Below are 26,575 nucleotides of genomic sequence, written 5' to 3' on the forward strand. Positions count from 1 at the left end.
TAGCTTTTTTAAGGCAGTATACTCTCCTGTAGACAAATTCTCCTCTTATTGAGCCCCCAAATCACTCCAGTTATTCCAAGTGAGTCCAGCTAGCCTGCTTGGGTCTCTAGATTTATAGTACTGCACTGTACGATTCAGGAGACCTACCAAACAAAAGGTTAGACCCTGAATGGTTCAATGTCAAGGATTACTTCTCAAACGAATTCTCCGGGAACAAAGCGACTATTGTGTCTCGCCAGGCCCTCGAATTAGCAGCAGGGGCGGTTGCACGCTTAACCGGGCTTGACAGTGTGTAACCACTTCGCCCCCGCTGCTCCAAAGAGGGTTCCCAAAAAGTGTTTCCAAAGACGTGTTGTAACCCTGCGCCACTATAGGAATCCCTCAACATGTAGAGGTTATATACAACACGTGTATTCGAAATAAAGTTCAAAAACGACGTGCCATGATTCATTTTAACTTCAATAATTGGTTTAAGTGTTTTTTTCTCTCTCCTTTTAGGGATACTTTTTGCACTTCATGACAGGGCAAACTCTAGTAGACTATAGTGTGTGTGCGTGTGCGTGTGTGTGTTTGTACGCGTGTTAGTGCGCGCGCGTGTTTGTGTCTAAACGTGCTCTCGTGGGCAGAAGTGGGAGGAGATGGCGTGAGCTCTCTCTCTCTCTCCCCCTCGCTCTCTCCCTCTCGCATCGAAAGAACTTCCGTTCAACCCCGCGCCGCATACAGTGGAGACCAACGCCAGTGGGTTCGAGCCACGGCGCTGACAAGGAAGGGCTTTTGGCGTGCGTGCCTGCTGGTCCTAATCTAGAGACAAGAGAGAGATAGAGAAACACACAATAACCTGGATATTACTTTTTTTTTTTTTTTGCTTTGGCACACTTTCGCTTCTCCGTGTCATCGGACTGCCTCGCCTGGGCGTGGAAGGTGGAAACGAAAAGGTGGAACGCGTTAGTCGGTCTTCGGGTCGGTCGTGTTGTATAAACTAAAAGCCCCAAACTTCCACACCTCCACTCACACGGCTGCGGCTCCTTCCCAAACAACGCAGCTGCACCACGGGATCAACCCAGACGCTGCTCCCCTCTCCGGCGGTGATTCCTCCGTCGCCCAACTTATGCTGCGGTTGTTGACTCCGTTTCCCAGGATGTAAATGTCGGGAAATACAAGCGCGTTGACGTTGGAGGTACGATTTTTTCAATTTTTGCCGTTTACGTTTCGCATTTTCAAGGGGAATACGGATCGACCGCATTTGGCAGACGCCTGTGCACGCAGAGAGTGAACTCCCCACTGATATCACAAGGTAAGGAGATCCAGGCGGTGATACTATTATTATTCTCCAGTTAGGACTGAACTTTGGATTCATCCGTCTGAAAGTCTCCCACGTAAGTTAAAGTGTGTCCAGAATTGGGGTCTGTAGCTCGTGTGTTTGGGGGCGACAGTAGCAAGCACCAAGCCTTGTGCTTGTATGTTCCCTCCCCGCTGAATCTGGAAAGGTGTTAAGAAGGGGAAAATATGTTAACAGGCTGCTAAGCAGTGTTTACATGCTGGCGTGATGCTGTTGCGTGTGAATGTTCACCAAATCATGTTTATGGTCAAACGAAGAGGGTTTTAACTGCAAGGATTACATGTGGCTTGCTCTCTGGGTTAGTCCCCAGTGCAAGAGTGCATGTTGGTTTAAATGAATGGGAGGAGGGGGGTTGGGGGCGCTTCTCATTAATAAAGTTTGAAAGACTTTGCTGGGCGTTGGCTTGAGACTGATGAGAATCATCATGACATGTTATCAAAGCACATTTAGATTGGTTAATCAGGCGTGCGGGCACACTAAATGTCATCAGCTCTTCCAAGATTGGAGTTAAAAAATGTCTTTCAAAATACTTAAAAACCCTTAGGAAAGATCTGCCATTCAATTCCAATAGATTTAATAACATAACGTTTTAAAAGTTTATCTCATGTCCCTTTTTAAGAAGAACCCTTGGGAGAACGTGGGGTCACCAACCCTTTCGCAATCACAAAAAAAGTCTTATCTTATCCGGATTGGCCCACATTCAAATTGAAATGCAAAGCAGATGTGGCAGCTCTTAGCACTCGATTTGTGTTCTGGGTACAACACAAGCCCGCGTCGACTAGATAAGTTTAAGTCCTTTTAATAAGGATCGCATTTTCTCTCCTAACGGGGTGGCTTCCTTCCCTGCAGCCTGGGGGGGGGGGGGGGGAGACTTGGGAAAACAGGTTTGCTGTGAGACGAGACGCCCAGCTGTAGAGCCAAGGGGTTGACTGCATATTTTTTTCTTCTCAGAGCATATCCGATACCCCCCCCCCCCCAGTACTCATCTAGGACATAGGTCAGGAATAGAGGAATGAGATAGAGGATAGAGGAATGCAGACAATGGTAAAGACTAATATTTGAATTTCAGCACATCACATCATCTTGAGACTGCACAGGCTATGAATGTATCTAAATAGTTTATTTCATTTGGACTGCAAGAATGGACTGTGTACAGATGTACAAAATAAATGACGTGTTTATTACCAAGTATTATCAACCTTGTATGAAAAGGGTCCACTAGATTTTGTAGGACACACAGCATCAGAACTGTACTCTGACCAGAGTAAAGGCCTTCTGGTACAATTACAAGTCAATGGTACAAATGGTTTGTAACTCCATTCTCGCCACAGAAATAAAGACAAGACCTTCAGCTGCAAAGGATCTGATCACTCACATCCTCACCATCATCTCTGTCTTGACACAAATAAGCCAGCTTCACCAGCATCTTGCCTAGGCCTAAACATTTTTTTGTTTGGTTCCGGTTTCCGACCGACCCTGTCAATTTATGTGTGACCCAAATTATTTTATGAGCTTTAAAAAAATAAATAAACGCTTTTTTATGCAAACTATAATTACGTTTTGGTACAGCACCTCTTCATTCTGTACAAGGATGAGCGAATTTTCTCGTTTTTAAATGAAAACAACCTACCTATCATTCGCTGCCGCTGGAAAAAATAAAATAAAAAAATAAAATAAATTCGCTACCTACCCATGACCTCAACTGACAACAAACAGGAACCAAACTTATTTTTTTTTCATGGTCGCCCTCACTGGTGTTGTACTGCGAGTCGTTTTACTGTGTGGACTTATGCCGCTTTTCCACTGCATGGTACCAGCTCGACACGACTCGACTCGACTCGACTCAGCTCGCCTTTTTTGCGTTTCCACCGCGAAAACATGGTATCTGGTACCTGAAGTGGCTGCTTTTTCTAGTACCGCCTCGCTCTAGGTTCCAAGCGGCTGAGCCGATGCTAAAAGGTGACGTCGGCAGACGGCCGGCCACTGATTGGCCAGAGAGTGTGACGAAGTCACGAGAGCGACATGGCAACCATGCTGGTAACAGCCATAGCAGCGCCGCAGCCAACATATTCCACTTCTTCAACATGCCAGCTAATAATACGAACACGAATACCATCGCATCGATGTTCTCCATTGTTGTTATGTGGGTTCTGTCCATGTGTGGGTTACGTAGGTGTTGTTTGGGTCGCGTACAAAAATACGTCACGGCCCTTTCGCGCAGCCGACCCCGCCCACGTCCCGGAGGTACTATTTGCGGTGGAAAAGGACCCGCGCTGCTACCGTGTCGAGTCGTGTCGAGTCGTGTCGTGTCGAGTCGAGCTACATGTGCGGTGGAAAAGCGGCATTAGTGTCGTTTTACAACTGGCTCACACCTCATGTCGCGCCGTGCTTGTGGACGCCGTAATGTGATGCATTACGGGTCCTCATCTTTCGCTAAATAATCCTTTCACATGGCGTGGGGCGGGTAAGTACCCCGGTCAAGTTTGGGCCTATTAGCCCCACTGGACGCACACGTTAAGTGCAGGTTAAGTGCACGGACGAGCGTGTCATCGTCCGAGCACTCCCAGTGTGGAGCTGGCCCGGGAACAGACGCCGGAGATGATCTGGGGGCTGGGATGATGATGATGATGATGATGATGGTGGTGACGTGACTCTGTGGGCCGTTTGGGAGAGAAGTGCATCTAAAATGGACTTTTGGCGCGGATAGTCGTTTATTAAATGGGAGCAGGCTGTCCCGACAGCTTGGCTGAGCCATCTCGAGAAATGTTACGATCTACTTACGAGTTTTGTTTATTCTTTGGATGAATGTGGCTGCCGTGTATTACATGCAAATGTTTGTCTTTTTTGTTTTTTAAACGCATCAGAAGGAGCACACTACTATGTCTCTGAAAGGCGGTGTAGGCGAGTAGATGGCGAATAAATTGCTTAATGAATGTTGAATGGAAAAGGATTAGCCTGAACTCAAGTGGGTGATTTTCTTTGGAAACACGATCCATCTTCTTTGAGTGCCTGGCTCACAGCAGTGCACCCCCGATATCCTGCTCTTACCTTTTTTTTTTTTTTTCTAGAAAGCTCGCCAAAGATAATGGCGAAAGGCAGTCTAGCAGCACTACTGCCAAATCGCTAAGCTATCACCTGCAACGACATGTTGATGTGATTGTGTGTGGTGGTGGGATTTATCAGAAGTTTCCAAAGTTGTATTTCTTTTCTGTGGTTGATAGTTGGTACATAATGGCACCTGGTTATAATGACCTGCAAATATTAACAAAGTTCGTAAAACAGTTGTCGATTGGACACCCACCTAGACCAATCACACTGCCAGGTGACATTCCCTCCCCACACATGCCTTCTTCCAATTGGCCGATGAAATCCTGAGTAAACGCTCACGAGAGGCCAATGGGGGCCTGAGTAAACAGAACAGTAGGAAATGGCCCTCCTGGGTGGGTGAGGTAGAGACAATAATAGCTAGCCCTTTGTTGTGGGGTTTACCTCGCATTGTTGGGGTGTGTGTGTGTGTGTGTGTGTGTGTGTGTGTGTGTGTGTGTGCGCGCGCGCGTGTGTGTGTGCGCGCAAGAACACATGTGGTTGTGTTGTTTACCATTACGTTGCTGTCTGGCTTTGCTCGTGTGTGGGCTGGAATTGCTGCTGGAACCAAACTTTTATTCCTGCGCCCAGTTAAGGTGTGGGTTGGAAAGTCCGTCGACCATTTTGTTGTTCCTACTGTTATGGTGGCTTGTCTGTCGGCGGTTACTAAATATTTAAAACCTTTTAAACCAGGAGGCCAGGAAGCTCCATTTGGTCCAAACTCTACGGAAAAGAACCTTCCCTGTTCTTTATGGCCTAACGGAATGCCAGAGATGCACGCGCACGCACACACACACACATGTGCGCATATTCATGCACACAATTCAATTACAATGGAGTCAACATGTATTATGGTCTGCGTTGTGTAATGTAATTTCATCGAGGAACCATTTTAATTTCTCGAACAGGGTAAATGCACATGTATTATAAATGTGTTTGTTGTTGTTTCGGCGTGCCGTTTTGCCTCTCCCTGGTAACAAAAGCCACAATGACTTATTCCAATGGCCTCTGTGGTCTCCCGTCCGACTGAACAGAACTTCATAGGCTCTGTTGTCATTGTCATCGGGTTTATAGAACCCTCTGTTGTCCCCGCGTCTTTAAAGACTTCATCAATCGAGGGCCTAAATTAGCCCTGTATAAGAAGCAGGCAACCATAACGCAAACGCCAGCAGGCTGTGTGTTGTGTTGCTGCCTCGTACACTACACACACCCAGCCCCCATCGGGGTTTCTGTGTGCCCTGCGGTGGAGCAAGGGGGGGGTCAGACTATAGGTTGTGTGAGGACAAAAGCCTACTCAGCTATATTTGGCCAGCTGTGGACCTTTGCTGATCCCCATTATGTGCCGTCTTTCTCTCTATTTTCCAACGGGACGCTTCATGAGCAGCGGTGGGATTTGAGGTTGTTTTTTTTGCAACGTTGTGATTTTATTCGTTTTTGTCATCTGGCACTACACACTAGACGCCCATTTTCTCGTACCAACGCAACTTAAGGCGTTGATTTGCCGTCTCTATTGGCGGCCTGTCTCTGATTGGCTGTCCCTGGTGGCGGCCGGTCTCTGATTGGCTGTCTCCGCTGTTTACCCTACACTGTCCCATTGGACGCCTTGTGTGAAGGACCCTGCCGCTGGCCGTTGTGAGACTCTGGCTGTCAGTACGGATTCTAATGGTTGCCACGGGTACGGCCAAGGCAAAGCCCTGCACGTTAATTCAGCCTGGATCTCAAATTGGCTGTGAAGGGTGCAGATGCAGCATTGATCGGCATGGAGGAGGAGGAGGAGGAGGGTACGACTAAGAGCCAAACCTTTATTTTGCTCGAGTTCTCCGCAGTCCATCAGCGGGTCCATGGCACAGACCCCGCGGCCAAACGCCCGGGGAGAATTTGGCCCTCTGGTCGATCTGTCCAACCTGTTGGACGCGGAGCCTGGCGAGTACTCGATGTTTAAACCACCCTAAACAATGACCGTGTCTGCTCTCCAGCTCCACGAACAAACGCTAGCCCAGCCACGACCGCCTAGCGCCCCGTATTGGCAGATCGCTGGCTCTCCCACAAAGCTGGGTCTTGACGTTGGCGCTCTCGGGTTCGCTCCGATTGGATAATCGGGAGCCGTGCTCCTGGCTCGTAATTATCCTAACGACGGCACGTGGAACGGGCGGATAAAAGCGGTACTTCATGGAGGACACATAGACCGACTCCTGTGAGGGTGTTGCAATCCGCCTTTTTAAGGAGAGTGAGATGAGATAATGCACGTGTCGTGGTGATCTCTTTGAGATAATGCGTTGAGGAAGCCCAGAATACAGTTCCTCACAGCCTTGTAACACAGTCTCACCCCCTCCCTGTGACGTATCTGTCCATACGTCATGTGAGGGAAATGTTGACGTTGTACAGGAAATTTTTTCTGGTATAGATAAGGGGGTCCCTTTGACTGTTCACCCCAGGGGAACCGGTCAACAAAGGGGTCACTCCAGTTAACTGATTGGGTGGTTAACACAACCTCAAGAAAACAAAGCTGAACTTATCAAAAACTTAACAACACACAGATTTTCCATCACACACTACTTTATGCGACCCGTCTGCATTAACAGATGTCGTCGTGTATTAAAAAAAAAGAAGAAAACTGCTGTGCATTTAGGCCGTCTTGCCTGATGTGGCTGATTGTTCATTTTCTACCAAAAATCTGTACTAATGTGCAGAAATTACATGCAACTTTTTGTTATGGGAACACCTAAAAATGTCTGAAACTGCATTTTCTTTTTATAATATTCAAAATATTTTTCGCTTGACTCAGCATTAAAATTCATAGATGCAAGTCATGCAAAGCGCGAGATCAAGCCCACCCACACCTTGTAGGCTCACACCGTATTAAAGTGTCTTTTTGAACTTCTAATTGACCCACTTCCCACTCTTGTTTGGCTGTGCGCTGTGCAAGGCTCCTAGGAACGTCTTTGTTGCTTCCGTTGATCAGGAGAAGCATTACGGCGCACCAGGGGTGAACCTGCTTCCCCCGTGTGTGTGTGTGTGTGTGTGTGTGTGTGTGTGTGTGTGTGTGTGTGTGTGTGTGTGTGTGTGTGTGTGTGTGTGTGTGTGTGTGTGTGTGTGTGTGTGTGTGTGTGTGTGTGTGTGTGTGTGGAGTCAAGCTAGCACACTGAGTTACACAACGCGACGGCGCTGTCTCTCTCCAGACTGACTAACCATTCGACAAATAAAGGGCCTAGGGGAGAGAGGGAGGGAGAGGGAGAGAGAGAGAGACTCTGTCGTTCTGATTGTAATGACGCTTTCAAAAACTGCTATTCATCTCTCCCCGAAGGCCATGCCAACACAACCTTCTGGAACGGGCGGGCATTACATCTCACATGTTTCATCAACGGACGGTTCCTAATTTTGATGGATCCTTTTATCCATAGGCTGTGATGTGTCGTTAATAAAATCGATTTTCTGGGAGAGATCCCCCCCCCCCCCCCCCCCCCCCAATAAGTTACTCCATGTGTGGCGTTGTGAGGAAGACCGCCATGTGTAACTGTAGTGTTTATGCCTCTGGCTTCTGGCCCTCAGCAGCTGCTTGCGTTTGGATGGTGAGTAGAACAGTTGGAATTCATCCCTGTGATATCATTCCAGAAACCAAACGATGATATTGCAATGACCAAATGCTGGACAGACAAACGGACAGACGGGAGGGGTGGAAACGCTCTTTAAACAAAGTCCAAATGCAGCATTTCGAAAGTGAGTCATTGGGAAATTAAAAGAGATGACAAATGGAGAATGAGAGAGAATGTGTTGGGAGTGGATTGTGGCCCAGGACTCCACACCTATTTAATGTGAAGCAACCTTTGATAATCTGCTAAACTGTATACGGGAGACGTGCTGAGTGTGTCTGGGCCCTCCCAAGCTGCTAATTGTTTGGGCTAGGTGCTAAGCTCTCTGCAGAGCCAAACGTTTTGCGTAAACTGCCAAAAGGTAGAAAGGGGGGAGGGGGGTGTGTGTGTGTGTGTGTGTGTGTGTGTGTGTGTGTGTGTGTGTGTGTGTGTGTGTGTGTGTGTGTGTGTGTGTGTGTGTGTGTGTGTGTGTGTGTGTGTGTGTGTGTGTGTGTGTGTGTGTGTGTTGGGCAGGCAATAATCTGTGTTTGGACAGAGATGTTACGCTCTGCTTTTAACGTCCAAAGGCTGTTTGTTTTGTCGACAGCTGTGTGTCCGTGTGTGTGCCTGACACTCCTCCTTGACCGTTCTGCGTGTTTGCTAGGACATGCTAACAAGATAAGAGGGTTTCACGGTGGCTCTGTTGTTAGCGCTCAGTACTATCCCAGGCTGGTTAAGGTAGCTTTATCTAGCTCCGTTTGAGTCTTCCCTTACATGACTCTTCAATGAATAGTGATTGGCTTCTCCTCTTCTGGCCCTGTCCAGGAAGACACTTATCACTTGGTTGTGTTTCCTGCTGTTTTAAACCACACGTGTGACTCATTAGTCGGGTCACTGCGCGAAGAAGTTAGATTGTGTGGTTGTCTTGTTTACTCCTGCCTTGCTCGCCAAATGGAAGTTAGTTCAAATCGAGTTTCCAGTCCGTTGTCCCAAACAGAACATGGAAAACAGGATGAAGGCGAAACATATTTACTGGCAGGGAAAAGGTGTCGTCAACTATTAGTGGGGTTTCAGAGGTCCGGGATCTGGGAGGGGGATGGAAACAGATTGAGGAGAAACCATGTCTCACTGTTTCGTGATTAATGCATTCCTGTGTTTTGGATAGAAACTAGCCTCTGCCAGGCAAGGCCAGCCCCGACTGCTCCACGAACACAACACAACACTGTCACTTCCTCCCAGCCCAGCATGACAACATTTCAGATGACACTGGAGAGAGGAGATATTTCCATTGCGCCAAGCGTTGAGCGCTGCATGTCAGCGTTTTCATGTGAATGTGGCAATTTATCCGGGAGGAATTTCCCAAGTAATTAAGTATCGAGTCAGCAAAACGAAACAAAAGGCAGGAGTTTCTGGGAATCGCTCTATACTTATCAAGACACCTCACTAGGGCGGACTTCCAGGCTTGGATTTTGAAGGCTGTGTGTTTTCAGGAAACCAGCGACCACTTGCTGAGTAACGGCTTGTCTAGTGTTACCAGAGGGAGTATTCCACTATCACCTCCACCGCAGAGCAACCAAGACGGTGTTCTTCTTGCGTCTGCAATGGCATTGTATTTCGCTCCTGGAGCTTTGAGTTAGCACTTTTATTGTCATTGTTGTTTTGCTTAGTGTTGCACCCATGGCGAACACATTGTCCTTTTTTTTTAATGTTTTTTTGTTGGCCTACTGTGCAAGGGTTGAATTTGCCTCAGGTGAGTGTCGCTCTCTCTCTCTCTCTCTCTCTCTCTCTCTCTCTCTCTCTCTCTCTCTCTCTCTCTCTCTCTCTCTCTCTCTCTCTCTCTCTCTCTCTCTCTCTCTCTCTCTCTCTCTCTCTCTCTCTCTCTCTCTCTCTCTCTCTCTCTCTCTCTCTCTCTCTCTCTTCCCCCCCCCCATGTGTTGGATCTCATGGCTCCAGTTTGACCTCAGTCCCCCTCAACAGAACCCGACCCAAGGACATCCCAGAATCCTTTGCACCTCTTTTTTTTTTTTTTTTTTTTTTACCCCATAACATTACCACACCGTAAAGGCTGTTTAACAAAGGCCTTTTAGCTTGTTATTTTGCGCCCGTGTCACAATCCCTTTTGGTTTGGTAACCTAAGGTCACGCCTTGAACGGAACGTCGCCACTCAGTCGACGGGCTAGAGGGCGAACGCTCGCACAGGTCATGGGAAGTGGTCCTCGCACAACTTGTTTACACAAAACCCAAGCAGGGAGTTTCCAATATAGGCTGCTACTGTTGGACTATCACACACACACACACACACACACACACACACACACACACACACACACACACACACACACACACACACACACAGTGCGATGACATTGGCAACTAAACTAAAAATCTATGACGAACATGCGTGCGCACGTCGCACACACACTGCCATAAAGCCGGCCCGTCCAGCCACACCTTAATGTCCGTCAACAGAGACTTTGCTAAACTGGTTTACTCTGCGTCTGAGTGTGTGTTTGTGTGTGTGCGCGAGCTTCGTCCCTGGACGGCTCATTAACCTGCTGAGCGAGCATCTGTTCAACTGCGGGAAAACTAATTTCTGTCTGCTCTGCCTTTCATTTTCTCCTCTCGCGCTCTCTCTCCCTCTTGCTACTTGATGTGTCTCTACCTTTCCTCTTAATGTCTCTCTCGCCCTCCCCCTCTCGCCCTAAACCTGATTTCTGATGTCTGATCAGAACCACCAGACCTCCTGATAATCCAACCTTGGCTCTCCTTCACGGTTCTCGTTGCGTGTCATATCTTATTAGAGGCTGCCCATTTTCGGATAAAACTCTGCAATCAAACTTGTGGAACTGTGTGGAACTTTCAGCCTTCCCGTCGTGTTTCCATTTTTAATCGATCATTTGCAGCAATTATTTCACACAGACGTGTACAGCAAACATAATGGAGAATCATCGCAGACCCAAACCAACTCAGGTGTGTGTGTGTGTGTGTGTGTGTGTGTGTGTGTGTGTGTGTGTGTGTGTGTGTGTGTGTGTGTGTGTGTGTGTGTGTGTGTGTGTGTGTGTGTGTGTGTGTGTGTGTGTGTGTGTGTGTGTGTGTGTGTGTGCGCATTACTGGCTGTGTATGCCTGTGTTTTTGTGTGTGTCCCTGGTTCTGTTTGTTCTCATTGTGTTTGTGTGTTGGCTCGGGGTATGGTGTTAGCACAGCTTACATTGGCATCTTTGTTTTCCCCTTATTCATGCAAATACATGTACTTACACAGTGGCAGGGGGGAGAGGGGGTGTTCGTGCTTGACATTTGTTTGGTGTGTGTTTGTGTGTCCGTTTTGTTTCTGTCCACTCCCCTCTTCATTTCCTGTGTGTTGAACCATTGCCTCTCTCTCTCCACATGGCATTGGCCTGCTGCCTCCCCCCCCTCCCCCCCTCCCTCCCCCCCCCTTCCCTCCCCCCTCCCCTCCCCCCCCCCTTCCCTCCCTCCTACTATCCAGATCCTTCTCTCCCTCCTCCCTCCCTCTCTCTCTCCCCCTCCCTCCTTCTATTCAGATCCTTCTCTCCCTCCTCCCTCCCTCTCTCCCCCCTTCCCTCCCTCCTTCTATCCAGATCCTTCTCTCTCTCCTCCCTCCCTCTCTCCCCCCTTCCCTCCCTCCTTCTATCCAGATCCTTCTCTCCCTCCTCCCTTCCCCTCCCTCTCTCCCCCCTTCCCTGCTACTACTATCCAGATCCTTCTCTCCCCCCTTCCCTCCCTCCTACTTTCCAGATCCTTCGGTCTCTCCCTCCTTCCATCTCTCCCTCCTCCCACCTCCATCCCTCCCTCATCCTCCCTCCCCCCTGACCTCCCTCTCCTCTGATCGCTCACTCTCTCTCTCTCTCGCTCCCTGTCTTGCTGTCGCTCTCTCTCTCGCTCTCTGGCTCGCCCTGTCTCTACCCTTCTTGTTCTCTTTTGTTATTTGTTCCTCCCATTACTCCCTCCTTTAGTTTCTACTCCTAGATCATGTTCAATCACTCAGACAGACGGACGCAGTCCTCTCTCCTCTCCACTCCGTTCTCCACACTCGGTGTGTCTTTGTGTTGAGGTTGTGGTGTTGTGTGCGTTCCTTGTCATGTTTGCTCTCCGGTGCTAATTAAAGGCATTCGGAAATCAAACTGCAATTCGAACCGTGTGGTTGTGTGTACGCGCAGATATTTATTTCCGTCTGGCTGTGTCATTTCGGTCGACAATCGGTCATCGCAGTGCAACGTTACAGTTATACTACATAATTTCCTTCGCCTGCAGCCGAGTTATTGCAGATCCACATCTGGAAGTCCCGCCTAAAGCACAAAATAAATCGTGTGAAATCCCATGGCTGCATCAAAACACGGGGGCAAATACAGAACCAAGATCAGGTCTGTTTTGACTCACTGGCTGATCCAAATAAATTCATCATGGCTCCCTATAATCCTGCCATTAAGCACGATAACCCCTTTTAAAGCAGGCGACGACTCGAGAACGTGAGAGCGCTCTTATTGTGAAGCGACAGCTTTTATTGTGAAGGCAGCCGTTCAGGCATAGAAGGGAGAGCTTGTTTTTACTACCACTCTGTCATTCTGCTTCACCCTCCGATTATGGTGAGACACGGGTCATTTAAAAGTGCGTACTTTGCTGTTACAGTATTCCCCCACAAGGTATTGGCACGCTTTAGCATTTAAGCTAGGCTCCATATACGGCACAGTCATTAACAACGGACCAATCGTATTACTCAGCCGTGCAATAGCATGTAGCAATCAACAGGTAGGTTGACGTCCGGAAGGCATACTTTTTCTGGATCGAACAGGATTTATTTTTAATTGTTTTTGCTCTCATTCTGTCTCTTCTCCTTCACGTTTGCTTCTTTCGTTTCAACTCGTTCTAAATTTTATTCTCTTCAGGAGTTGTTTTTTTCCCCCCTTGTCTGTTTTCATTTTTTTTTCCCCCACAGTCTTTTTGGGCGACGTTTTCTCGTTATTTTCCTCCCCGTTCACTGGGCGTTTCGTTTTGCAGTAGATTTGGACGATCCCCCGTCACGAATATAATATCAGTCATATGGGATTGGTTAAGTCATGGAAACTACTGTGTTCCCTGCCAAAAAACACCACGCGCGCGCGCGCGCACACGCACACGCACACACCTAGTTTCACTCTTCCAAACCACAGCTCTCAATCTCGTTTAGTCTTCTCATGCGTTCTGTTTGCTTTTATTTTCTTCTCCTTTTGTCCTCCACTTCTTTCCCACTTTTTCTTTGGCCATCATGCCTTTTATTGCACTTGAACCTCTCTCTCTCACACACACACACACACACACACACACACACACACACACACACACACACACACACACACACACACACACACACAGCTGGTTTAACGAACACTGACACACATGATAAGTGGACTTTCACGGGACATGCAGGGTACTTAACCAACTGCCCGCTGCAGTAATAAAGTTGGTGGCCACGCCCTCTATTATAAACTCTTGTCAGAAGTGGCGCCCCCAGTCTTCACCAGATAGATGGGACTCTGGTGGAGGGGCTGATTACTGCGACGCGGGAATCCACCTCACTGTATCGGTGACAGGTGACAGCCTGCTGGCACAGCTGTGCAGCGGATCGATCGGTGCCTGGATTGTCATTGGCTGAGCCTTCGGAACAAAGCCATCCAATCAAGGCTGTTTTCCATAGCGGTAATAAAGTGATTCCACAGAGGACTGTCGGACAGATTGAGACTTTTTAAAGTCTGGGTGGTCGTCCACATTGTGTTGGATTAATCTTCTTTCCTTCCAACAGTCCGTTTCCATAGCTACCTTTTTATATGCTAGGACTGAGATTTTTGATTGACAGGGAGATTCCGGTTGCATGGGGGGGGGTCCCGGGGGGGAAAGTGGGTGGTGGGGGGGGGGCTGTTATTTGGACTACATTCCCCCTGAAGGTCACGGTTTAATACACCTTTCACTCGGTATCGGTGGGGAAATCATTGTGAGCGACGAAGACTTGACTGGCATTTTGAAATGCTACCCCCCCCCCCCCCCCGGGCTTTGGGGATGGGAGCTTTGTGAGGGCGTTAGGATGAGGGGTCATTAGGATGAGGGATCATAGCTCTCACCTGGCCTCACCTGCAGCCACAGACTGCAGCCACAGATCATGCCTCACTGCTGCAGGAGAGGAGTTCATAGGAGGGGTAATATTTTAATATATTTAGATATTATATATTTTCTCATAAGACTCATTGGAATTCAATTTGAGGTGTGTGTGTGTGTGTGTGTGTGTGTGTGTGTGTGTGTGTGTGTGTGTGTGTGTGTGTGTGTGTGTGTGTGTGTGTGTGTGTGTGTGTGTGTGTGTGTGTGTGGTATGGCTGAACACGCCACTGTCGCTTGCAGCAGTAATATCCCCTTGTGGACTCTTAATGGTATTGCTATGGCTGCTCAGAATCTAGACTGGGCTCATTCCCAACAGGGAAACGTACTCGCCATTTGCCCAAGTGTGTGTGTGTGCACATGTGTGTACGACGTGTCCTAGGCCAACAACAGTAGCAGCACATACTGGAATCTCCCCCTTTTGGTTTGGTGTAAACAAGTTGTGCAACGACTATTTCCCAAGACCTGTGTGTGTGTGTGTGTGTGTGTGTGTGTGTGTGTGTCAGAGTGAGACACATGCTTGATGGGAGCCGTCTGTCATGTAATGGGCTGATAACCGGGATGGCAGATCATTCTGGGCCAAATGGCCGTCGCTGATGACACAGTCTTGTCATGCGGGCCTATTGTCTCAATCCCTGTCTACGCTTTGAGTGTCACCGTATAATTTCAGAAGAGCTATGGCGGGGGGGGGGGGAATAAAGCTTTTTAAAATGTGTGTGTGTGTGGATGTGGGTGAGCGAGTGTTTTGAATGTGTTTGTGTCCCTGCGTGCATGCGTTAGTGTGCACTACTGTGTGTTTTTACGCACATGTCCCTGCGTGCATGTGCGAGTGTGTTTTGAATGTGTGTGTGTTTGAATGTGTTTCGGTGTAAATGATGTGGTGTGTTTGTCCTCGAAAAATACGTAAGGAAGTGATCCGACCCAAATCGAGGCTATTTGAAGCCATCGCTGAGAGATAACTTGTTGTGTACGACGGCGGCGAAACCAACCGTCGATTTACCGCGCGCCTCTCGTCTGTCTTCTGGAACGGCTGATACGCTTCCCCCCCTCCCTGCCCGCCCCCCCGTTTTATGTCGCCTGCGAGACATTAATTATGAAGGCCCTCTCTTTCCGCCTGCTTGTCACCACTCCCATATTCCTAACGACCCCGTTCCCCGCCAACAACAAAAACAGAACAACATGGCGGAACTGCGCGGCACGCAGCACACACGGCGGTTTCCTGTCTCTCGGCGCGACGCTCTCGACCGCAGCGCTTGGCGCCGGTAGCGCTGTGGTGTCGTCGTGTATTTCGAGGGTTTGCCGTCGCTCGGCACGGCTGCCGTCTGTAAAAGTCTCAGCCGGGAATTCCGGGTTCAGACGTTCCTTTTGTTGTGAAGAAAAACATGGCTGCCCCGCGGGGGAGCAGGGATGCGGGGTGCCTGGACGTCGGAAGAATAAAAGCGCACGTTCCGATAAGTTAGTTGAAAAACGTGAACTAAATCGAAGACCCTGAAAGAAAGTGTTGAAGTTAGAGCTACAGAGGTCAGCCGATATAGCTGAAGACTTATCGTGTGTGTGTGCGTGTGTGTGCGTGCGTGTGTGTGTGTGCGTGCGTGTGTGTGTGTGTGTGTGTGTGTGAGAGAGCACATGTGTCTGACACCGCAGGCGGGAGGGGCACCGTGCTGAGCCATGCATCTCATTACAGCGTGTGTTGTGCTTTTGTCGGCAATCCATCAAATTAATGTCGGCATTGCAAAATTGATGACCTAAACAGATCCATGTCTCAAAGTCCTTTCGCCCATTACGATCACAACCGCAGACTAGTCGTTCGCACATGCCCGTGTTGTGATGACCCCATGGATGAAGAAGGAAGTGGGGATTATTTTAAACCAGTTGCATTTTTCTTTTCCAAACGGGGAATGCGGCAGTATTCGAAGGGATGTGATACAATCAGATGGTACGATAACCCCGACGTCAGCAGGGCAAACAGTCGATGACGTAGCCTTGCACGTTTTAAGACCGTCTAAAATAGTTTTTACAGCCATAATTGGAGGTTGTAAAGCATTCATTGCAATGGCTATTAAAACAATCGGGCTGTGCGTGACAATAGGGACTTTGCCATTTTGAGGTATGTGTGTGTGCGTGTGTGTGAAGAGACGTGTGGGTTTATATTTGACAAAGAAATGAGGTGGGTGCACACTTGTTATTCAGAGCGATATGAATATATGATCCCTGTCTTGCTAGTTAGCGCTCCCCGAACACACACACCGACACACACCAAGACACCGACACACACACACACACACACCCACACATACACACACTCTGACACACACCAAGACACCGACACAAAGACACACACACACCCACACATACACACACTCTTACACATACATCAACACACCGACACGACACACACATACTCTGACGCACACACACACACACACACACACACACACACACGAAGGTCGGTTGTCAAGGACGTGTTTTTTTTATCAGCAGTCTGGCTGCAGTAATCTGTTTGATGTCACCGTGGAGATGAACAGCTGTGCTCCTCGTACCGGGGTCCAGCTCATTAGCATAGCCAGCGTCGCCGGGCCGGCCCGGCCCGTTTGTGTTCCTCTCTTAGCCGTCGTTAACGAGTGCTCCAGGTCCGCCCCACTTGGAGAAGGTGTGTGTGTCTCTCGTGTGTGTGTGTCTCGTGTGTGTGTGTGTGTCTCTCTTGTGTGTGTGTGTGTCTCTTGTGTGCGTGTGTGTTTGTATTTCTCTCGTGTGTGTGTGTCTCTTGTGTGTGTGCGTGTGTCTCTCTTATGTGTGTGTGTGTGTGTGCGTGCGTGCGTGTGTCTCTCGTGTGTGTGTGTCTCTCTTATGTGTGTGTATGTGTGCGTGCGTGTGTCTCTGGTGTGTGTGTGTGTTGTGTTTCTTGTGTGTGTGTGTGTGTGTGTGTGTGTGCGTGCGTGTGCGTGCGTGTGTCTCTCGTGTGTGTGTGTGTGTCTCGTGTGTGTTGTGTTTCTCGTGTGTGTGTGTGCGTGTGTCTCTCGTGTGTGTGTGTGTCTCTCTTATGTGTGTGTGTCTCTTGTGTGTGTGTGTGTGTCTTTGTGTGTTGTTGAGAAGTTAACTAATCCCATGATGTCTGCAAGCAAGGCCATATTATACTGCACTGCGAGGGCATTGAGTAAACACCGATGAGTAAATGATACCTGTGCCGTTCAAAATGAATCAAGAACTAAAGTAAACCAGCATCTAATATTCAACCTGCTGCACCACTTCAACCGAGGACCGCGCCTTCTCCTTCCCTCGCCCCCGGAACCTTCCCACGACCAATCCGAAGGCTCGGCCCGGCGGCTGGACGACGAGTACAGATGAAGGCCCCTCGACGGCCCCTCGACGGCCTCCCCCTTCTCTGAAGCGGCCGGCCTGCCTCTCAGCCTCTCGGCGCCTCGTTCCCACGGCAACGGGGCCCCGCTGGAAACGAAAGGTAGTCGAGAGCCCCGACGCTGAGAGGGCGTCTGTGATTCAGCCCATCGACGTGGGGGGGGGGGGGGGGGACCACACAGGTCCCGCTGGACCGGGGCTTGTGTGTCGTCCAGACCGTCTGCTATTGAAGTAGAAAAGTGGTCCGCCGAGGCGAATCACATTCAGCTGCGAGAGTCGAGTGTTGCATCAGACCTGGGCGGGAGGCGGCGGCGGGAGGCGGCGGCGGGAGGAGGCGGGGGGGGGGAGAATCCCGGCCTCTTCAAAGGTACCGACCGATTCCCTCAGATTGCTGGCGAGGCGGCGATGCCGCGGCGAATGAAAAACACATGGGGCAGCGAGGGGAACGAAGGCTTGAGAGGTCTGGAGAAAATAACGTCCAAATGGGGGAGAGAGAGAGAGGGATAGAGCGAAAAGGAGAGGGAGTGAGAGATAAAGGGAGAGAGGGAGAGGGAAAGAGGGAGGTAGAAAGAGAGATAAAGGGAGAAAGACAGGAAGAAAAGGGGAGAGAGAGAGAGAGAGAGAAGAGGAGAGGGAAAGAGAGAAAATGGAAGGGAGAAGGAGGGATAAATAGAGACAGACAAAAAACATGACCTGGAGACGGACAGAGAGAGAAAGAGAGAGACAGCCGGCTGGAAACGGTACTTGAGCGTGGAGAGAGAGAGAGGGGGATATGAGACGAGCCAGTTCTTTCTTTCCTCCTCGCTGCCTTTCGTTCCCGCTCTATTTTCCGGGGCTCGGGAGGAGAAATGACTCGGAGGTATTGCATTGTTTGCGTTTGCCGGCGAGGGCCTCGCCGACTGGAACAGAGCCGCCGCCCAGCGCTACGCTCAGTGCGCTCTTTTGTCTCACTCTGACCTCCCACTCCTCTCCCCTTGGCCCAAACCCTTACCTTCACACTCCCTCTTCTGCACACTCTTTCGCCTTTTTCCCCCTTGTAGTTTCACTTTGTTCTTTGCTAAGCTTTTTTTTCTCTCTCTCTGTCTCTCTCTCTCTCTCTCTCTCTCTCTCTGTCTCTCTGTCTCTCTCTGTCTCTGTCTCTGTCTCTGTCTCTGTCTCTCTGTCTCTCTCTCTCTCTCTCTGTGTCCTACTTATTGCTTTCTGTTGAACTCTGTACCACACTCTCTCTCACACACACACACACACACACACACACACACACACACACACACACACACACACACACACACACACACACACACACACTATTTAAAGCGCCTAGGGTACCTTGAAAAGCGCTATATTACAGATTAATTATGTTTTTCAGGGACAGACATAATCAAAATGAGAGGAGGGAAATTATTTAAAGCGGCTTATGTAACAACAATGTTCATAATCAACTAGACTTAATGAATTAGCAGCACTCAAAAATGAGAGCGGGAGAGACAGAGGGAGAGAGACGGCGAGAGAGACAGTGAGAGAGCGGGAGATTCCACTAATTAACCTTGTGGTGTTGTCGATGGGCCTGGTTGTATTGTGTCATGTTCCTGTGTTTCTGGGAGATAACGCATTCACACGGGGAAGGTTCAACAAAGGGAGGCGAACAGTTGAATTGATATCCGAAAAGATTTTTTTTTGAGGTCGCTTTTGAAACTCCTCCGGCGTAGCCGCCTTACCCCAGGCAAACCCAGAGTGAGAAGACGAGGAGAGATGGGAGTTAAAGATGGTGAAGAAGTGCCTTTGTTTCAACATTGAGTGAGAGGTCTGGGAGAAGTTAGGGAGAAGTCTTTTTCTTTTAGTGGTTTGGATTAGGAATTGATGGTTTCACAAATTTTGTGGCAGAAACGGACCATAAAAGCCAAGTAGCATGAAGGCTTTAGAACAACTCATTGGTTTCATTCATAATTCATTGCTTTTCAAAGAAGGATACTAAACAAAGGTCATGCAGTGTCCACGAGGGGCCATCAAATACTTGTAATATATGTAAATACACGCATATATAGACAGCATAATAAACAACTTATAGCTGTACACGTGCACACACGCATGGACGCACATGCTTATGCAAATGAAACAAATCAACCAGGATGTAAAAGCAGAGTTTAAACTGTAAAAATGTGGAAAATTCATGAATAATTAAAAAAAATAAAAAAAACACAATGTATTTCTTTAACTCGCGTTGTTCTCCCACGACGCTTCTGACGCCTACGACGGCAAACGCCGCCCGGAGAGAGAGCCAGATGGCGAAGACTGAGCACTTGTCAGTTCTAATCTGGCGTTATGTTCCGTCAAACCCCCCCCCCCCCCCCCCCCCCCCCTCTCCAAGTAATGATCGGCAGCCATTTCCTGCGCTGTTGTGAAATCCTCCACAGGCGTTCTGTTTATTCGCACACGGCCGTGTTTATTTAGTTCCTTTGGAGACCTCTCTGATTAGCTCCAATCGTGTCTAATTAGCGTTGGGGAAATCTAAGATTAGCAACCCAATTACAACCGTAGAATCCTACTGAGGTTCAACAGGTTAAAACCCAAAGGAGAAGTGTTTTTTTAACGATGGATAAGAAGTACCAAAATATATTTTGTGGTAATTCAGGTCTTCATTGGATTATTTTGTCACGGTGTGATCCCTCTGGAAGCCGCTTATCAACATCGAATCATCATCTCGCTCGCTGGCTAGCTCACTCTTCTCTGACTCTTTCTTCCACACGCCATCTCTGACAGATTTGGCGCTCTTTTTGTTCTTCTCTGTCGCCATCATTCTCTTCTTCCCTTTTTTTTAGCTAGCTAGATGATGAATTATTGTTGATGTTGCTAGCAAACTACAGCCTAAAAAAGCCCTAAACTAGCTCATGCTGAGAAAAAGCAAGATTTACGGAGCCTTCCTCTGTCTGCAGTGAAAAGGGTTTCAACAGTCCTATCCCGCCTTTCGGCGCGAACAGGGGTCTGTCATTAACCCCCCAGAGAGAAGTGGTTACGATGGCCCCCCCCCCGTTAACCTCTGCCGTCGGCCATTTATCACCAGGTCAAAAGAAAGTGGCGCTCACTCTTCAGCTGGCCGCCATCTCTGACAAATTTGTCGCTCTTTTTGTTTGCTCTATCGCCATCTTTCTCTCCTCCTTTCTGTTTTTTTCCTTCATTCTTTTTCATGGCAGTTTGTGAAAATTAGGGTCACCCGAAGCCAGCGGATTGCCAATCATGACAAATTGGTTTGTGTGTGTTTTGTGTGAGTGGATTTTTTTGTTTGTATTGTTTTCAGGTGTACCTCTGTAAATGAAGGTCACGGCTGCTATTATTACCAACTTGGCACGGACAAGAAAGCAGAAAACATTGCAGTCCATAGCACTATCTCTCATTCTCTCACTCTCTCGTTCTCTCCCACTCTCACCCTCACTCTCGCTTCTTCTCTCTGTCTGTCTCGACACTTTCATACTCCTGTAGCTTTCATTAGCAGCCGTGCCGATAAGCTGTCAGAGTCGGGGAAATTAAAAATGTTTATACGTTGTGTGCGCATATATTTATTAATCTGTACTGTTAAGTATTAAATCCTTTCATAAAGCTGCCTTTAATGTCACACTCAACCGTCAACCAACTCTTTGCGACAAATCTTCCTCCCATAACTATGTCAAAACGCTCCACCTATTCCATTTTATTTTCCAAAAGCTAGCCGTTAGCTTGAGCTGTCAAGTGCGCCACATAAATTGGATTCAATGAGATGTTCTCGCGGTGCCTTGCCTCCGGGCGCTAATGGAGTAGGAGAGATTCCATCTCCTCTGGCTGTGCCCCTTTGCCTCCGCGACGTCTCGCTCTCCCGCTATGTACAATAAGCTATAAGCCGCCGCGACGCGGCATTCAATATGACTTGGCAGTCGGGAGGTGTGTGTGTGTGTGTGGTCATTCCACTTCTGGGCTTTATGTTTCATGCACAGTAGCATGTGTATGTCTGTGTGCCATACATGTTATGTTTTTGTTGCATCATGCACAGTACTGTGTGTGTGTGTGTGTGTGTGTGTGTCAAACCTTATATGTATGTTTTGCACTATGCCCAGTTTGTGTGTGTGTGTGTGTTGTGTGTCTCATATATTCTGTTTGTGTTGCTTCATGCACAGGAAGTGTTTGTGTGTGTGTGTGTGTGTGTGTCATTGAGTTCACTGTTACATGGCCTGCTTTATCTGTCTATGCTGGAGGACTCTTCCCCAGGACTTCCACTCACTTTTGCTTCGGGTTCGTCAAAGGGTCAGAGTGAGTTACCAGAGTTTGACCGTGATAGGTCAGCAGCTACTGGTCCCAATTAGAAACAAATAGCTGAGTCCCAGAGTGGTGTGAAAAGAGGAGGGATGGACGTCCGGCCATGTGAGAGCAGATTGTCTCGTAAGCCCGACGGAACAGAAGAGAGAAGGTTGAGGCCGAGAGCAGATGGGAAAACGAGATGGATGAAAAGGTTTTGACAGTTGAGCTCTGTTGACGCCCGGAGGGCGTGTTAAGCTAACTCCACGCAGAAGCGGGAAAAGGCCAGGATGTAGTGCCACAGGTGTCAGATCCGATCTAGATCTCTTTGGTACAGACCTAACAACCCCTTTGACAGTCGGGAACTCCCGGAGAAAATCATCTAAGGCTCTCGGAGCAAGCTCATACCCTTCCTGAATGGTCGGGAACGTCGCATTAGCTCCCCGTCAAAGTGTCAGATTCTGTCTGTCTCCCGCCTCGCCGGTATCTCCGAGAGCAGGAACGCTTTCTTTCTTTTCCCTCCGCGATGGGATAGACATCAAACGAAACTAATGCTGCTGCAACCCGCCTGCAATTGTGCCATGTAACACCACCTTAGCCGCCAAACGAAAACGTAACGAGGCATCAAACACAAGCCGTTATCAAGCCTGCCCGGGCGATTATATCAAAGAAATCACAGACACGCATATGTGGAAGTCACGCGATGATTAACCTGTATGTCAGAGTGGAGCGCAGAAATTGGCTTTACCGGGTAAACAATAAGTGGGCATGCGCTGTAGGAGGGGGGGGGGTGTGTGTGTGTGTGTGTGTGTGTGTGTGGGGTATCATTCCACTGCTGGGTTGTATGTTGCATGTGTCTGCGTGCGTGCCTGGGTGCGCCTTGCATTTTATGATTTTGTTGCTTCGTGCAATGTGTGTCTTGCTATGTCATCCATTGCTCTCTTTGCGATACATGCATGAGTATAGGATCGGGGGCGTTCCCTCCAACCGAAACGGGGATGTCCCGGAATACCGTTTTTTTCCTTTTGGAACACCCAGCCTCCTCCTCCCCACGACGGTTTTCCATTCTCATTCTTCCGTGGCGTTTGTTTAGCGTGAACTGGAGACCAGCCCAAACAAGTGCACCTCACCGCAGACAACGGCTGGGAAAAAAATCCCCTGGTTGGACCAGCTGGCCTTCCTCCTTTGTCTTCAGAGATCAAATCCATAGGAACCATTTTACATAAGACCTGAACTGAAGAGATCCCTTTCATCCTATTGTCCGACCACTTCCAGGTGGGCTGGGAGAGAGACGGCCCCTCCTTTAGGAACTACCGTCGTGGGCAAGGATAGCTCAATAGCAAAAGGGTTCGACCCCTGAGCCGAATGGTTCCGGGTTTGATTCCCTGCCCTGTACCCGCTGCCTCACCTTCAGCGAGATGTCCTGCTTGTATCTGAGTTCTCTAAGTGACTTTGGATAAAACCGTTGGTCAAGCAAGAGCGTTGTTGCAGGTGAAAGTCTGTCCTTTATTGCGGTCCCTGTGCCAAGTGGCTTAATCCAACACATGTGACCTCTGGGGAAGGGACAATAATGTCCTTGGAATAACCACCGCTACAACTGCGACTTATTGGTGGACGGATCTGAAAAGCCGGGAGACGGACAGATTGATGACGGAATTGTTCGGAATATCGTGTTTTACTGCAAGCTTTCCAGTGCCCCGGTGGCTCAGCCTTCTAATGAGTTTCTGAATGACCGGGGTGTAAGGTTGGGAATACGGGGGGGGATTTAATAAGAACACCACCGGGGAAATAAAACAATGGAGTGGGGGAGGGGGGAGTGAGGAATCAGGGGACGCTGGCAGGTTTTACTTTCACTTGGTGAACTTACATTATGGAAATAAGCTGCATTTCCAATTTCTGTGTGTCAGTGTGTGTCAGTGTGTGTGTGTGTGTGTGCGTGTGTGTGTCGGACACAATGCTGCCTTTATGAATATAGAATGTTTGAGGTTACAAATGGGTGTGTTTTAATATATACAGGGTCAACAGCTCCACCCTCGCACGGAGCAACCCTGATCAGCAACATTGGCTTCGAGGCATTTTGTAAAAATTAAAGATTCCATCAAGGCAAGCACGATCAAAGCCAGGCTGATCCTCTTTGTACCATGTCGTGTGGACGGCAGAGAAACTGAATCAAAGGACCCACAAAACAGCCAAAGAAACCGCAGATTTGACCTGAATCTCAGTTCAGAGCTTCACATCAGTTCATGAAGCCCAGTAATTCCCTGCATTGTCATTCCTGTTCTGCCTCCCGATTCATGTTTTCAACGGACGGCTGATTCAGCTGAACTTTGACCCCGTGTTGCCGTTGTTTTGGCCGTTCACAGCAGGAGATCTGAGTCCCGACCCCCAGAACAAGCTGGGCTGAACACGCGTCTTCTCGATAAAGTCGGACGCAAACATTGTCAAAACCCTGACCCTGACTTCTCTGAAACACACCACTGCTGTGTAACTCTGAGGGTAGAAATCATGCCAGACATGTTTTTTCTGAGGATTTCACGGGAACGAAGTCCCAAAAGACCCCGCGGGGGGGGGGGGGGGGGACAGACGACATGCCTTTACCATGTCGGGCGAGACCAGTCAGATCTCCATGCCTCCACCAATCGCGGAGCCAAACATCCCCCTCTTTCCAGCCTCCTCTCTCATCCTTAATCTCTTTTTGTAGGACTTATTCTTCCCATCCGAGGGGAATCCTGCCTGGGTCTGTGTAACCACACGGCGCAGAACAGAACCGACCCCGATTTCCATCTCCCCCCGTCTGCTGAGGGATCCAAGCTTTTCAAAGGTCCTCACATCTCCCCCGGCCTCGTTATCGGGTCCGCCGATCAGCCCGCCGCACGGGGGACTCGTGTCCTCGGACCGCGCCCTCTCTCCCCCCCCCCCCCCCCCCCCCCCGCTGAACGCGGTGTCGGGGCGTTCAGCGTTCAGCCGGCTAATCCCGCTCCCTCGGCGGAAGCCGGCCTTTTCTCTCCCCTTTGCTTCTCCGCGTCGCCGTTCCGCCGTGGATCACGGGATTCCCTGTAATGTGATTGGATAGAGATAGCGATGAAATAAGGATGCACAGAAGCCATGGGAACGCCGAAGTTCTTGGATTGCGTTTCTGTACGCGCCGTTGCACATAATATCCCCCCCCCCTTCCCCTCCCCCCCCACCCCCCCCCCCCCCAAGCATAAAATGATGTAATCAACACGTAACGATTAAGAAACGACACCATCAGTAGTAATGGGCGCTCGAAGAGGCTCTGCATTGCTTGATTCATCTCGCTTCTAGATGTTCGGAGGGCTATCTCCCATCTTTTCAGACGCGGTTGCTGCTTTTGTTGTTGTTGACATACTCTGACGGATCACTATGAATTATAAAAGAAGCATGTCCCCGACGTTGAGATTCTTCTTCTGATCATCCCTGCACAAATGATAAAAAATGTACCGTCTCATATCGTCTCTGCACCAAAACATGTTCGACGTAAACACTGGCATTCCTCGCCGTCGGAGCGATGGCTATCACGGTCGGAGAGTCCAAACATCAAAGTTTTCCCTCCTCTTTCGGGGGCCTCCATGGCCTATTCCCATCAGGTATTCGTGTGGAGTTAGATCTCCTGTAAACTTGCCTCGTCTCGGGACCGCTATGGTCCTCTTAACCTTGTGATCTTATCAGACCCGGACGGAGACCGGAAAACCAGGGATATCATTCCATTTAAAATGTATGTATGCATAGCTGTGCGGAAGAGGGATTGGGAATCGTTTGTGTTTGCAGAACTTTCCCACCACATGACTGTGAGGGAGATCGAAAGGGAAGTGTTTTTGTTTTTCGCAATGTTTTGTTCGTCGTAAAACAACAGGAAGTTCCAGTTTCCATGCGAATAGGCAGAGCTGTGTCGATCTGAGGTCACGTTCTGTTATTGCAGCAGACAGTGTTTGTGTCTCATGATTACATGGTCCTTATTCCACGCGATACACGTATGATGTGCGGTGCGCTCTGAACACTAGAGAAGTGCCTCGACTGGTCTAGTTTACATGATGTGTTCAAACTGGTGCTGTGCTCTTTCTGGCTCGCTGTTCCCAAATCCTCACTTGTAGTCTCACTCATTCCCCATCTCACTCACGTACTCATTTACTCACACACTCATTCATCCCCTCACTCACTCATCCACACACTCACTCATTCACTTGTATATTCACTCGTTCGTCCATTCAGTCCTTCATCAACTCACTCGTTCACTCACTCGTTCACTCCTTCATCAACCCACTCGTTCCCTCACTCGTTCCCTCACTCGTTTACCCACTCGTTCCCTCACTCGTTCACTCACTCGTTCACTCACTCGTTTACCCACTCGTTCCCTCACTCGTTCACTCACTCAGTGGCAGTCTCCAGCCTGACCTGACCAGTAGCCGGTCTGCCCTATCGTGCGTGTGCGTGCGTGCGTGTGCGTGCGTGTGTGTGTGTGTGTGTGTGCGTGTGTGTGTGTGTGTGTGTGTGTAGAAGGGTTCTGTGGTGACGGATGCTAATGCCTGATTATCCCCAGTTAAGGCAGTGTGTCCTGGCACCTGGTCGCTGGTCCTTTCTGCTGCATTGCACACTGGGCCGCAATACACACGCGCGCACACACACACACACACGGGCAGCTCCACGCACACACACACACACACGGGCAGCTCAGCTGTGTTGTATACTGCATTGTAAATAAGTTCCACTTGCACAAGCAAAATGCAGTACCGTACAATGAACACACACACACACACACACACACACACACACACACACACACACACACACACACACACACACACACACA

The 26,575-nt window shown here is 49.0% G+C and overlaps 1 protein-coding gene across 2 annotated transcripts in view; it reads left to right on the plus strand.

The window, feature by feature from the left end:
* Nucleotides 1-692: 692 nt before the first annotated feature.
* LOC115542582 (plexin-B2) overlaps nucleotides 693-26,575 on the plus strand; it is a 138,512-nt gene continuing 112,629 nt past the window's right edge. Inside the window, exon 1 of one of the 2 annotated variants that reach the window (XM_030354881.1) lies at nucleotides 693-1,294. The gene's annotated coding sequence lies outside the window, so the exon portion shown is untranslated. The remainder of the gene's footprint in view (nucleotides 1,295-26,575) is intronic. The other variant, XM_030354882.1, reaches the window with a different exon arrangement.

The sequence above is a fragment of the Gadus morhua genome, chromosome 4 (genome assembly GCF_902167405.1).
Source record: "Gadus morhua chromosome 4, gadMor3.0, whole genome shotgun sequence".
Classification (NCBI taxonomy): domain Eukaryota; kingdom Metazoa; phylum Chordata; class Actinopteri; order Gadiformes; family Gadidae; genus Gadus; species Gadus morhua.